General features: G+C 41.4%; 1 long non-coding RNA gene across 1 annotated transcript in view; it reads left to right on the top strand.

Moving 5' to 3' along the window:
- Nucleotides 1-13,553, top strand: part of LOC119486577 — a 341,860-nt gene that overhangs the window by 162,952 nt on the left and 165,355 nt on the right. The window lies entirely within an intron of this gene.

Raw genomic sequence — 13,553 nt, 5'->3', positions numbered from 1 at the left:
TATTATTTGGACTGTCTTAGACCATAGGAATAACATGTATGAATTTTGAAAATGTGCATAGTTGCCCTTTAACTTTGAATTGTACTATGGTATGTTATCTCTCTGCTTGTTCTGCAGTCCTGACATAAAAACCCTGCTTCCCTTAGGTCTGTCTGGCTGCTTCTCTTCACTTTCACTTTAAAGCTGAGTAACTGCAAGACTTCCAAGGTCTAGACATAGGAAATGAAGACGGCTTAAGTGCATTGCTGGAATTCTGTCTGAAGTGTGTTAGCTTTTTAGGAGTGTGGAGCGACTGTATTTACTGCGGCAGCGCGGCTCTCTCGGTGTCCCTTTCCCCTCGAGCGCAAGTGCGGGCATGTTCACATATCAAACCTATCTGTTTCTTGCCATGTGTTATCTGCAGGTCAGCGAACCTCTGAGCACCCCCCCTCCTCCTGCCGCATTCCTCCCTCTGCTTTCCTCGTAAATCCCACAGCAGTCCCAGGAGGGCCGTAACACGGGGGAAAACCTTTCTCCACCAGTCATGGCTGTCCGTGGTCAAACGCCGCAGTGACACAAGAGAGCCCGGGCCCGTCTGTCATTCTGTCCGCAGCGTCACAGTACACCCATCACTGGGTGTCGGACCGCGCCACAGCTGTGATACAATCTCGGCCTCCCTGCGCGGTGCCTGTCTCCCCTGTGCAGATGGACGGAGGGACACAGAGGAGACGTTAAAGGGATTGAGATGGGGGGACAGGGGAGGAGAAAGTGCAGTGGGCTTCTGTCACTTCCCTCGTAGTTCACGCTGAGCAATAACTCATAGGTCCCTTGACACTTTGCAGCACTCTGTTTCCTGGACTGAATAATGAATGTGCAGGGCTTCCATTAGCGTTGAAAGCTACGATTATTTCACAGGGCCTGACAATTACTCATGCTCAGGGATTCAGGGACAGGGTGGGGGGGCATCCATGGGGATGAGTCCATCGTCTCATGATGAAGATATCCGTGCGAGAATGTGTGCTCTTTGGACATGTGTGTGTCTAGTGTGGAGCAGATAACAAGATCTGATTTAGTATTCTAGTGGTGAGTACATACGCACACTGGACTGTCAATCAATACCTGCCTTGAATCCAGGAACTGGGATGTAGTCATCTTGTTCAAGAAGCCCAGCATGTGCTTCCCTCTACTCTGAATGCTACATTTCGGCTGCGGTAAACGTGCAGTTGAGGAAGTATACCGTTACAATAAATACTCCAGAGACAAGATAAGACATTTCTTTTAACTACCGGAGACAGAGACACAATTTCGTCAGCGCTTATCTCAGCACTTATCTCAAGTTAACGCTTTGGAATAGTGCACAAATTGCACAAAAATGGGCCTTGTAGTCAGCACACTACACTTTCTTGGCTTCTTTTAGCAGGCTGATGTTGAATGTGAGAGGTTACGCTGTTTAATTCTAGTGTTTCTAGGGATGATGCAGTTTTCAAAAGCAACAGCAGTCACCCTCGTGGCTTAGGTCTCGGAGGCAGAAACAAGCAGCCTCTGCAGAATCAAACTGAAGCGGTTGAGATCCACTGCACCGCTGGGACCTGAGCATGGCACACAGCCACCGAACTGCTGCCCTTTTTCCCACCAGTCACCGTGGTTTCATTAGTCTGCCTTTGCCAATTTCCTGATACGCAGGCTCAACGTTTTTTTTTTAAGCAATGACTGGGTCGGTTTCTATTTGCTAATGAATGAGATATTGTTAATGAATGCTGCATTACTCTCTCAGCCATGGAGGGAAAGCAGGATGCTTTAGTTTATTAGAGTACTGTACTTCCAATCTCCATCTGGTATCCATGCAGCAGAAGTTAAAAGGGGGCGGGGGGAGTTTAACCAGCAGAGGACTAGGCGATTGATATTCAGTGCTACACAAGGGAGACCCTCTTACAAGAGCGAAATCGGGCAGGGGAGGAAGGAGATGTACTGTCGAGCCACTCGATTAAAGAATCAGTGTCCAATCTCCTGGATTACACCCCCTGACCCGCCACACCAAATCCCCTATTAAATAAGTCAAGAATTGAATTCTTTTCACTTTCCCTCCTGCTAACTGGCTTATTGACTCAAGCGTGTTCGGCGCTTTGTGGCGAGGCTCGCCTTTAAATTGGCTAAAAGGGAGAGCTTAAGAACATCTGATCATTATTAGGAAAGTCATGACATTCAAAGCCTATTTATCTTGTGAAGTGCGCTGCGCGATATGTTTTTTTGTGTCGGAGGTCACGCGGTCAGTTAAGATTAGAGATGGTGGTTGAATGTCCTCCTAACGTTTCAGCGAAACATTTAGCAGCTTCGGGTTTAATGGGCGAGCAGCGTGAGGTGCTCGCTCTCATCATATCACGTTGGAGCGAATGTTCTGTTACGTGTGAGGGAGTAGTGCTGCGGTTTCCATGCGTCTTCTTTTTTCTCAACTCCCTCACCCGCCCTCTCCAGATTTCCAACCGGTTTAAGCAACCACTAATGAAAAACATTTTGCTTTTTCAGCATATGGCAGGAGCTTAAACGGAGAGTGGAGGGAATTCAGTCGCATTCTTTTGAACAGATGCACGAAGATGTGCATATCGGCGTGATTTATTTTAACCCAACCTCCAGATAAGCCATGCTCAGTGTTTTTAACTACGAGGCTAAAATGACTTGAGGGCATTTTGCTCTGTATAAAGCTAGTGGTAAGAATAAAGTCCATATTGCAAATGGCTACAAATGTATCAGTCTAATTTCACATTAACAGGCCTGTGCAAAGCTGTATTAATATTTATTTGCCATATGGGGCATACTGTAAACGTATGCCAGTTGACTGTGCCAGCCTACTTCTTTGTGCTTTCATTTGGATCTGACGCTTCAAAGTCTCGAATGCTGCTCAGATGCAAGCTGGACATTAGTTGAAAAAAAGAAATGTGAAGTGCCAGCAGAGAGCAGCTCACAGTTTGACAGCTCAGGCAGTGCTAATTATCAGCTGATACTGAAATATCCTATAATAGGTAGACATACCCATATATAGTTCACTGGTTTAAAAACAGTTGATTACACCTTAAATTTCATCTTAACAAAAACATTTTTTTTGCACCTGACAGATTAAGAAATATCTAAAATATTGAGTATCGCAATATTCTGTTTTTTTTTAAACTGTATCGATTCTCAAAAACACTTGATTTTTTCAGTCAATACTTTATTTTATTTGCAATTATTTGCAGATGCACCTTCTCAGTGTATGTTCCTTCTCAAAGTAGTGCTATGATGTTGGATATTACAGGGACTGTGATAAATGCAAATACAGATCCCACTGTTCTGATTGCATAAAAACATTAATAAATATAATACTAGTAACTTCTTTTACTCAGATTTTATGCATGGTGGGGTGTTTTTTATACTACGACAGTTTTCATAAAATTGTACCTTAAAGGGAGATCTGTCAAGTATTTAATACTCTTATCAACATGGGAGTGGGCAAATATGCCTGCTATATGCAAATGTATGTATATATTTATTATCGGAAATCAATTAACACAAAACAATGACAAATATTGTCCAGAAACCCTCACAGGTACTGCATTTCACATAAAAAATATGCTCAAATCATAACATGGCAAACTCAAGACCAACAGGCAACAAACGGGACTCGTGGGTACCCATAGAACCCATTTTCATTCACATATTTTGAGGTCAGAGGTCAAGGGAACCCTTTGAAAATGCCTATGACCGTTTTTCCTCTCCAAAATTGAGCGTAGGTGTGGAGCATTATTTGGCCTCCTTTGCAGCAAGCTAGTATGACATGGTTGATACCATCAATTCCTTAGGTTTTCTAGTTTCGTATGATACCAGTATCTTCACTTTAGCTTTAAAATTGAGCCCACTACCCCCTACCACGTGGCGTTAAAATCAATTTGTGTTAACTTTGACAGCCCTAATCACAATATAATGCAATATATTGAATCGTAACCCCTATATCATGATATAGCCCAAGACAGAATCTTATTTCAAGCCTAATATTTCTTCCTCCCTGTTGCACTCTTTTTCCAGCTCCTCAGCAGTAGTAATAATGGTGTTGGAGGGTCAACAGAAGTAAAAAAAAAAGAATCCCAACACCAGAATGACCCCCATGGCCTTTTGACCTCTTCCTACTCACGAGGCCGGTAGTGTTGACAGGACCCTGGAGGGGGGATGGGTAAACAAACGAGCCACATGGAAAAGAACTCCAGGCAACCGCTGCAAGTACAACAAACTCTCACACCAAATTAGCATGCAATGTAGGGTGTTTGAGTTAGCAGCATCTTGTTAAAAATAAAAATAGTGCAACTTGATTTGAAGAATTGTCTCGTAGAATTTTTTCGTGTTCTTGGCACAGCGTGTCTAAATCAGGCATAATCCTCTTTACTCTTATCTTTTAATCTTTGTTCATTTCTCTGAACTTTGCTGCATAAATAACAACAGCCTGCTCGTCTTCCTGAGCCCTAAAAACAGCACAAGTACTGTATATAAGATAGGCTTATCCATCATTTAAAATCCCTAGAGGGGAGGCGAAAGAGTGAAAGGCTTGGTTATTTATGTTGGTGGCCTTGTGGTACAAGCCTTTCCCTGTATAGGCCTTGATGCTGAGTGTATTTTACTTGCCTAAATATGCTTCACTGGTGCCTGGGATCTCTAATGTAGCAGATAGACTCTCGCCACTGATAGATTTGTGTCCCCCGGGACAGGTTTGTATCACTGTTGGCTGTCAGCGCATACATTATGCCGTTTAAGCAAGAATGATCACTGCTATTAACAACAAAGCGGGCCCAATTGAATCATTTAACGTATAGTGGGTAGAGGCAGTGGCTCGTTGCTGATAAAAGAAGGGAGCGGAGAATTGATCAAACAGCCAGCCCTCGCCCAGCCGGGGGAATATAAATAATAAAATGAGATCAGAGTGATTAGCCATGGTGCCCCGTTCCAGTCCGGTGCCTACTACTTACATTCCTCTCCAACTGAGATTGCCGTGGACGTCTTGATTCCACTTTACTGCTCGCAATGGCAAATCAATATGTTCCATAACAGATGGAAGCGGGAACGATTGGACGTACTTCATGTGAAATCCTAGAAAGTGATATGCTGCGGTGCCGGGGCTCTTTTTTTCTTTTCACCTTGGTGTGTAGAGAAGAAAAGAGACATATCATCTCTTCAAACTGTCTTCTATTTTACATGCATCTCATGCATCCATTGAAACATGGATTTGTAGGCTCTGACTCCCTCTAGAGGGAGTAAGAATCAACAACAACATGCCACCTCCTTTAAACACTGCCACTCACTTAAAATATATACTGTTGAATTCCTAGTTTACACCACATTTTGTGATTCATTTTGCAGGATTAAGATGGCAAACGTGCATCCCAACTGAAATGGTCATGCTTAGAGATAAACTGTGTGCACATTTGCTCTCACAAGAGCATTGGATTCACTGATAGGAGGGCTATATGCTGTACATCTAAAGGCGAATGCCTCCACAGTCGACGCTACACACTGTGGCATGTACCGCCTTCAGCTGCCCACGCTGTCGGAGGTTAGACATCAGTATGAGCAGCGCATGATGTAACAGTTCTGTAAGGGTACATTTATCAGAGACAGAAGCACATCCTCCGCTATCAGGAGGATTTATCAGTTGCTTGAGATCATGCTGCTATTTCTGGCGAATCTCTTAACTATCTTGGAATAACATGTTTTGAATCAAGATCAGCTTATTTTTTTTTAAGTTTATGGTTACTTGAGGATTGATCTCAGACAAGTGATCCTCTCTTTGACATTCTGCTAATTTAGTGCAGGCCTTTCAACATCATTGCTTTTTCTCTCTGGAATGAGAGCCAAATTGAATAGCGCAGAACCAATAATGTTGATGGTGGCAGGCAGTGCATTTACATTTTTCATTAATTCCGGTCTCTCTGTTCTTGTTTCATTACATTTTCTGATTTCAGGTTGTTTTTTTTAACGTAATTGCACACTTGTTCTCTATATGTCTGTCTCTGTCACACACATCCTCTGATTCCATAATGCAAATCTTATTACAAATCCCGGCACTCTATATGTGCCTATTTCAGAACAGAGACATACATCAAAAGCTGCTGTATGTGACATCTGGTTATGGTGCTGTTGAATCTAACATTAACTATGTTTTTAATGTATATACTTTGGTTTACACTGAATTCATACATACTGCTGTGCAAAATGTCTTGACAGATTTTACAGAATGGCCTGTGTGACATGTCAGTGTTATACGTACAGCCTAAAAAGAAAAAACAAGTTTGTTACACAGACTTTGCTTCTCCACCTCAAACAAATTGTACCAATATACCCAATAGGTCTTGGATGCCTTAACCTCCTATTAAGTGAGACTGCCGTGACATATGCATTGCTATGTGGTTTGCTGTGCGGTCAGGACCTTTGCCAACTCTCCCAAACATTTGTGCATTTCCACGTTTGACCACACGAGGCTGCTGTGCACATAATCATCTCTCTTGTAGAACTTTGACTTAAAGAACATTGTATTTGAGCTGTTTTATGTAGTCGGCTGTTTGTGAATGTGTCTAGTTGCACATTGTATTGTATATTGTATTATACATTGTTATTATATACTGGTCAACTTAATTTATTAGCCCTTTAATCAAAACATTGTTGATCCAAAGTGTGTTATATAATACTACAAAAAAAAACAGTGGTGGAAGAAGTACTCAGATATTTTACTTAAGTAAAAGTAGCAATACCACAGTTTGTAAATACTCTGTTAAAAGTTATAATAGTAGTAGCATCAAAATATACTTAAAGTACAAAAAGTAAAAATAGTCATTTTGCATAACGGTCCATTTCAGAATTATGTATATTATATTCTTGGATTATAATTATTGATGCATTAATGTGTTCATCACTTTAGTGTTCCAGCTGTTACAGGAGGGGCTTATTTTTTTATCTATATACTGACAGGTGGCTTGTGGCTTTCACCAAGCGGGGTCAATAAATAGGCTATCTCCATAATAATACATCTTCATATATTTGTTGATTATATTTAGTATTATTCATCTGAATCTGCAATATATCTATTAAATAAAGGGATCAAATAAATGTAGTGGATTAAAAAGTAAAATATTTCACTCTGAATTGTAGGGGAGTAAATGTATAAAGTAGCAGAAAATGAAAATGTAAAATATGCAAAAATTGCACAGTACTTGAGTAAATATACTTAGTTACTTTCCACCACAGCAAAAAACAACAACGAAAAACATGTTTATCTGAAATACACACGGTGAATTGTACGGTTTTGAGGTGGTGGACCGAAACCAGCAGGATTGAGGTGTACAGCAAGCGTGGTGGAAAAATGAGCGGCAACAGACCAACCAGGATTTTTCCAGAGCTCAGATTTTTACTTGTGACTACAGACAAGTTACAAAAATCACAAAACTCTCACCAATGGTTAGCAGGCAGATGGACAACAAAATTGGGTAACACGTGTAGCAGATTCCAGGACTTCCAGGATTCAGATATATTGAAAAGCCAATGTGTAAAATGTGTGTTTCAAGTGTTTAATTTAAGTTATCAATGGATTTACATTATCTAGTATATGGACTTTGGATGGATCTTTCTGTCTGGGAAATAATGTAATTATCTGAACATGATCACATGGACCCAGCGAGTGAAACCAACATGTATTTTACAGTATATGTTAGACCAGTATATTTGAGTTTCTCATAGTCATAGTTATGCAAGACTTGACCTCACATGGAAGCATTTTATTTACATGGTGTGCTAGCTCAGTTACAAAAACACATTTTGTGAGCAATAGCAGGGTTTGACTTCTAATGACTCATATCATTTGGGATTTTAATGCCATAATTATAATATAGTTCCATTCAGTAATGCACGTTATTATTTATGTAGTGCACATGATCTCAACTTATTTTCTTTCCTGTAACATATCCCTTTTAATTGCACTAAGGCATGCTACGTGGTCAGGCTTAATATTTGGCACGGCAGAAAAGGATGCCACCCTGGATCCAGTGTTGTTATGATGACGGCTTGCTGCGGAGCAACAAACCCTCCCATAAAACTAAAATCCCAAATGAATGTGCCTATAAATACACACAACAGATCGGGTATCGAGAGGGTGGGGCTCCACGTATACGCATCCTGCATGATCTATCTCCTGTTTGTTTTCCACGTTTAAGCCACATTAAAGGGGCTCTGTCCTCCTGTCAAGTGTTCCATTCCTCACACAAAACGCCACATCTGTCACGGAGAAACATGCTGAGATCACCGGCTCCTGTCTGGAGGCTCCTCGAGAGTCTATAACCAATAGAAACGAATAACAAAAACACAAAGAGAGCTCAGAGAGAAGAAACTGCTCTCAAAGTTGGAGAGGAGTAGGAGAATTGGAGCGGCGAGGTGATAAAATGTTGGGTTTCTGTTAATGGGCTTTTGGGTGGCTGTTTTCCGCTTTAAAGTAGCTTAGTGGCTCCAATTCAGCCTCTTAGTCTGACCTCACTCAGCCACACTTTTTTCTTTCTTTCTTTCTTTCTTTCTCCCACCTCCCCTATATCTCTCTGACCAATTTATTTCCACCACAATGGCCCAGCCTCGGTGCTCCACTGCATACGGTGACAGGAAGGATGTCCAAAACAGAGACCTAGTTGCCATGGTGCACTAAAAACACACTCTCCCGTGTGAGGCAGTTGTCTGGATCATTGCCTGCGACGTGGCTATTCTTTGGGAGCAATGACACGACACAAGGGTCACTTTGTGATAAACACGGATCAAGTGGAGGAAATGCAATTGCCAAATAAACACAAGCGGAGTCAGGTTTGCAGGACACTGTGTCTCATGTCAGAGACCTCACGACTCCCCGTTGTTGGAGCCTGGAGCAGATGGAAAGTCTCCTCTTTCTCTCCCTCACACCATATTCTCTCTCTCCGTCTCCTTCCATGTCCTTCTGATGTTTCCATTATCCCAGCATGGTTCCGTCTTCCAGGAGCGGAGCTTGGTCAGCAATTATTCAAGTAGCTTCCAGTGCTACTGTTACCGGGTCCAGTCATTCCTCCCCCCTTCAAAAAATTTCATTTTCAGAGTTTGGTAGCTCTGTTTTTTAGACACCACAGCTGTAGTCTACAGTCTGCCTATAAACGCGGATGGGCCAGAGAAGATTTATGATGTTGAGAGCCGTTTGGATGATGAGTCACACTATTCTGAGACAAATCCCACTCACAGTATTGAAAGAGAAGGTGACCTTGTTGAAACACATTCAGTCTCCAATTTATTTCCAAGAGGAGATCCCTTGTTTTATTTGACAATATTTAACCTAAGTAACTAAGGGTTCAAGCTTATAAATCAGTTGAAGATCAAAGGAATATGGGATGTCAGCTGAGATTTCCAAATCCAAATGATATTACATTTGGCTGTGCGTGGAAAGCTAGTGTCTGCAGATATTTTGCATATGCTGTCATTTGAATGAAGTTGTTTCTTATTAAAATAAGTTGTTTCCAATTAAATATCGTTTTTTTCTCATGAGGATCAGCTATGTTCAGATTCAGAGGAAGAAGCCTACATTTCACTCAAAGTTCCCGATTTTAGTTTGTCAGAAGGTTTACATTATGACTTCATGCAATAGAGACTCATTTGACGTACAGTACATATGGAAGAGTTCATGCCGGATATCATATGGGAGGAGAGCACATGCATGTGCGTCTGCACAGATGTACCTCTAGCATCCTATCTTTAGATGCCCTTGAGGGTGCTATAATAATCTCTACTTTAATGTCGTTCCCTGCTATTGCAGTCTCCTGCAGATGGACCTTTTGCTGTGGGATTAACAGGGGTCTAATGGGATGTGAAATCCAAGTCTTTGTCATTTGCAGCCAGGGCAGCTATAGCTGCATAGCTTTACTGGGTGGAGACTGTGGGTGGAGGACAGATTTAGAGCTTCATACAAAGTAATGTGTAAATGTATTTGACCTGATTTAAAGATTGAGGTAAATCAAAGCCAGGCAGGGGCGATTTGGAGTGTGACTTAAATCAAAGAGTGGGTACATGTGAGCCAAAACTATATGTTAGATGTTTCTGGCAAGATTACTTGAATATAGTATGCGTTTTCAAGCACTGAGAATGCTTTGAAGTATCTGGAACCGGATGGGCAGCGGCAGCGATGTGAAACGTAATTCTTGAGGCACTGTATCTGAATTAATGTAGCATGATTTACCTAGAAGCAAAATGAGGCTCATGCAGGGGGATGGGCTTCATGTGAACAGGGTCAGTGAGTTCAGGCACATATCCTGAAGCACATTCAAATGTTTACCGTATATCATCTTCTTCTTCCAGTATATTCAGGCTAATTTGGTCTCATTTTCTCTTTCATATGTCATTATCACCATATATCTTGTCTTTGTTCCCTTCCCCTTTTAACCCCCCGAGACATGAGACCCGAGGCCCGAGACCTGTCGCCCATGATTCTGACCGACGTTACGGTCTTTCAGAGGCTGTCGCAGGTTCAGTTTTAGAGCTTGAGTGAAGGTACAGATATCTTATAAACCTAAGGAATACATTGTTACCAACCGTGTCATGCTAGCTTGTCAGGAAGGAGGCTAAATAACGCTACAAAGTTAGGTTACATTTTGGATAGGAAAAACTGGCGGGGCCATTTTCAAAAAGGGGTCCCTTGAGCTCTGACCTCAAGATATGTGAATGAAAATGGGTTCTATGAGTACCCACGAGTCTCCCCTTTACATACATGCCCACTTGATAATCACATGCAGTTTTGAGCAAGTCATCGATATTTGAATCGATTGACAGCCCTACTTAATATCATGTCATTATCAACATATACCTCTGTTTGTTCCCTTCTCCCCTTTAATAAAGGATAAAGACTGGTGAGGCAAAAGGACAGACAGCGCCCTGCTCCTCTTTAGGGACAGATAATTATGCATAAACACTGTCTGTGCAGAGTAGTTAACCTTAGAAGAGTTCATAAAGACAAGCTGTCTTCATAAGCGGAGCGGCCTCTTTAAATTGAAGCATAAACGAGAGCATATTTGGCGTCCAGTTTGACACAGTCTTGCATTATTAATTTACTAACCCTGCACCTCACCGTGGCACTGTGCTCCTGGCTTTGCTAAAAAGCTGCTGCAGGCATCCGTCTTACCTGTGAAGCACGCGGCCTAGTTTCCATCCAGCACATCTAATGGAGATGGCAGGTCGTGCCATGATAGAGCGAGGTCGTTAACTGTTGTGGAAAAAAAGGCACTTGTGTGTACTGTGTTACCATAGGAATGGGATGAATGTGATGAGATTCCTTCGTATTAAAACCACATGGCTCCATAGTCCGACACTTTCATTTTGTTTGACCCCGTGTGAGGTAAAGCTATTAATAATAAACTGATCAGACAACACTTCGGAGCTGTACGTACTTAATATCCTCTGAAAACCCGTCTGTAAGGAATGTGTAGTCAACAGTGGATGTCATTAAGTATAATGGCTCCTAGGTAATTTGTTGTTGCCCCTACTGCACCACTTCCTTCATGCGCTTGGTAATGAGATTTTACTGTGCGCTGCGGGCAAGGGGCCCATTCTCTTTGACCAACCAATCACAGTCACTGTGGTGCCAACTGAGAAGCTTCTATAATGCAGCCCAGGATGAGCATGAGAAATTGATTCCCTTCAGGAAAATATCTCTATTACAGTAATGATGAATGAAGGTATCAGCAGGGCTCTGTTTGTTTGCAAAATGCAAAGCAACACTCGATCTTACAAATCCGCTAATTAGGATCCTTTGAACTTCAACAGAATGTAAACAATATCGATATTAATTTAATGACATGGTATCTTGACCTAACCTGATCCGCCAGATGGTTTCTTACACGGAACCATCTCAGGAACCGCCATTGGAAATGGTTTGGAAAAGGTAAACCTAAAGAAGTTGTAGTTTTGTTGCCTCAACCTAAAAAAGATGTTTTGTTTGTGTTCAAAACGTAACGCTTCATTCGGTTTTATGTGTTAGAACGTGTTGCTTTTAAATTCTGCTTTCACTTTTAAATCGTAGTATGTCCCTACTGACCCAGATCTATGACGCTTATAACGACTGATAATGTACATTTAATGAGCAAATAACAGGCAAATCTGGTGACTGAATGTAGGAAAACTAATACGTTTTAAGGAAATTCCACAAAAACACCCAAAACAATAGTTACCTCTGTATACTATAATCATACCAAAATTGCATATACTATATATTTAAACCAAATATTGCGATGGTGTGTAAGTGTACAATTTAAAAATACATCAAACACCTTTTCTATGTATAGATGTATACAGTCTATTCTGCTGACAGAGTAGACTGCAGATGTAGCCTCTCTGAAAATACGAAACCGGTGTCCACGTTAACCTGAAGCCTTGGGTTTCACATAATAAACCATTAGGCATCTGGACAAACAGCAGAGAGGTGGTGAAAGGTGGATAGAAAGTGCAGAGAGACAGACAATATCCCCCCCCCCTTTCTACCTTGATTTTCCTGCCTCTTTTCCTGTCGTCATTCCTCTATTTTCTTCATGAACCTTCTTGATTTCAGTCTGTTTTTCAATTTCCCGACCGTACACACACACACACACAGACTGGAGCACTGCTCCTGTCTTCCTTCTATGGTTTAAATCCTGCTGTTTTAGGAAACTGCTAGGGATATTTGATTCTCCGACTCTGAGCCGTTTGATCTGTATTCCCTGTTAGCTCCTGCATGCGGCTCGGAGTCCCAGTGGGCAAAGAACAACAAACGAATTAATTCCAGTGCTGTATCCAGCTGAAATAAAACACACCCGGGAGATCATACAAAATAACAACCAGTGTAGGAAAAAAAAAAGTATCTTGAGTAACTGTGTTTACACTGGCTACCTTTCTGTTGTTTAAGTCTTCCAGTTTGAAAGCAGGATTGTAATGAAGTGTAAAACTATCTAAATTTATTTTCATCCACCATTGGATTTGCAGGATAACATTAACATAGCCTAGAGTAGTGCATCAAACCGATGGAAGTTATTAGAAAAGGAAAGCATAGTCTAGACAATATCGTTATTTCTGTATGTTTGTTGTACAGTTGTTATGGGAATAGTTCAACATTTCTGGAAATGTTTACTTTCTTGCCGAGAGTTAGATGAGAGGATTGGTACCACTCTCCTGTACGGTAGGCTAAATATGTGGCTGCAGGCAGATACAGCTTAGCTTAGAAATAAAGACTGAAAACAGCTGGAAACAGCTGGCCTGGCTGTGTCCAAAGGTAACAAAGTCCCAACCATGAAATAGTCTGCCACATAACCATCCATAAAATGTCAAATTATTGTTTTTACTGTTTGTTTTTTGTACGGATTACCGAAAACAAAAGAGATATAATGTGCAAATAATTGAAATTTAGAGGTGCTGGTAGGTCAATTTTGCTTCAGCGTACACGGAGAGTGTACACGAATCGTCTCACCTGACTCTTGGCAAGAAAGCAAATAAGAGTATTTTGCTAAACAACATACTGTTCCTGTAATCTTACAATAATTACC

This window comes from Sebastes umbrosus, chromosome 4 (genome assembly GCF_015220745.1).
Source record: "Sebastes umbrosus isolate fSebUmb1 chromosome 4, fSebUmb1.pri, whole genome shotgun sequence".
Taxonomy (NCBI): Eukaryota; Metazoa; Chordata; class Actinopteri; order Perciformes; family Sebastidae; genus Sebastes; species Sebastes umbrosus.
The sequence above is the reverse complement of the archived record's forward strand: the minus strand, read 5'-3'. Positions and strand labels throughout refer to the sequence as shown.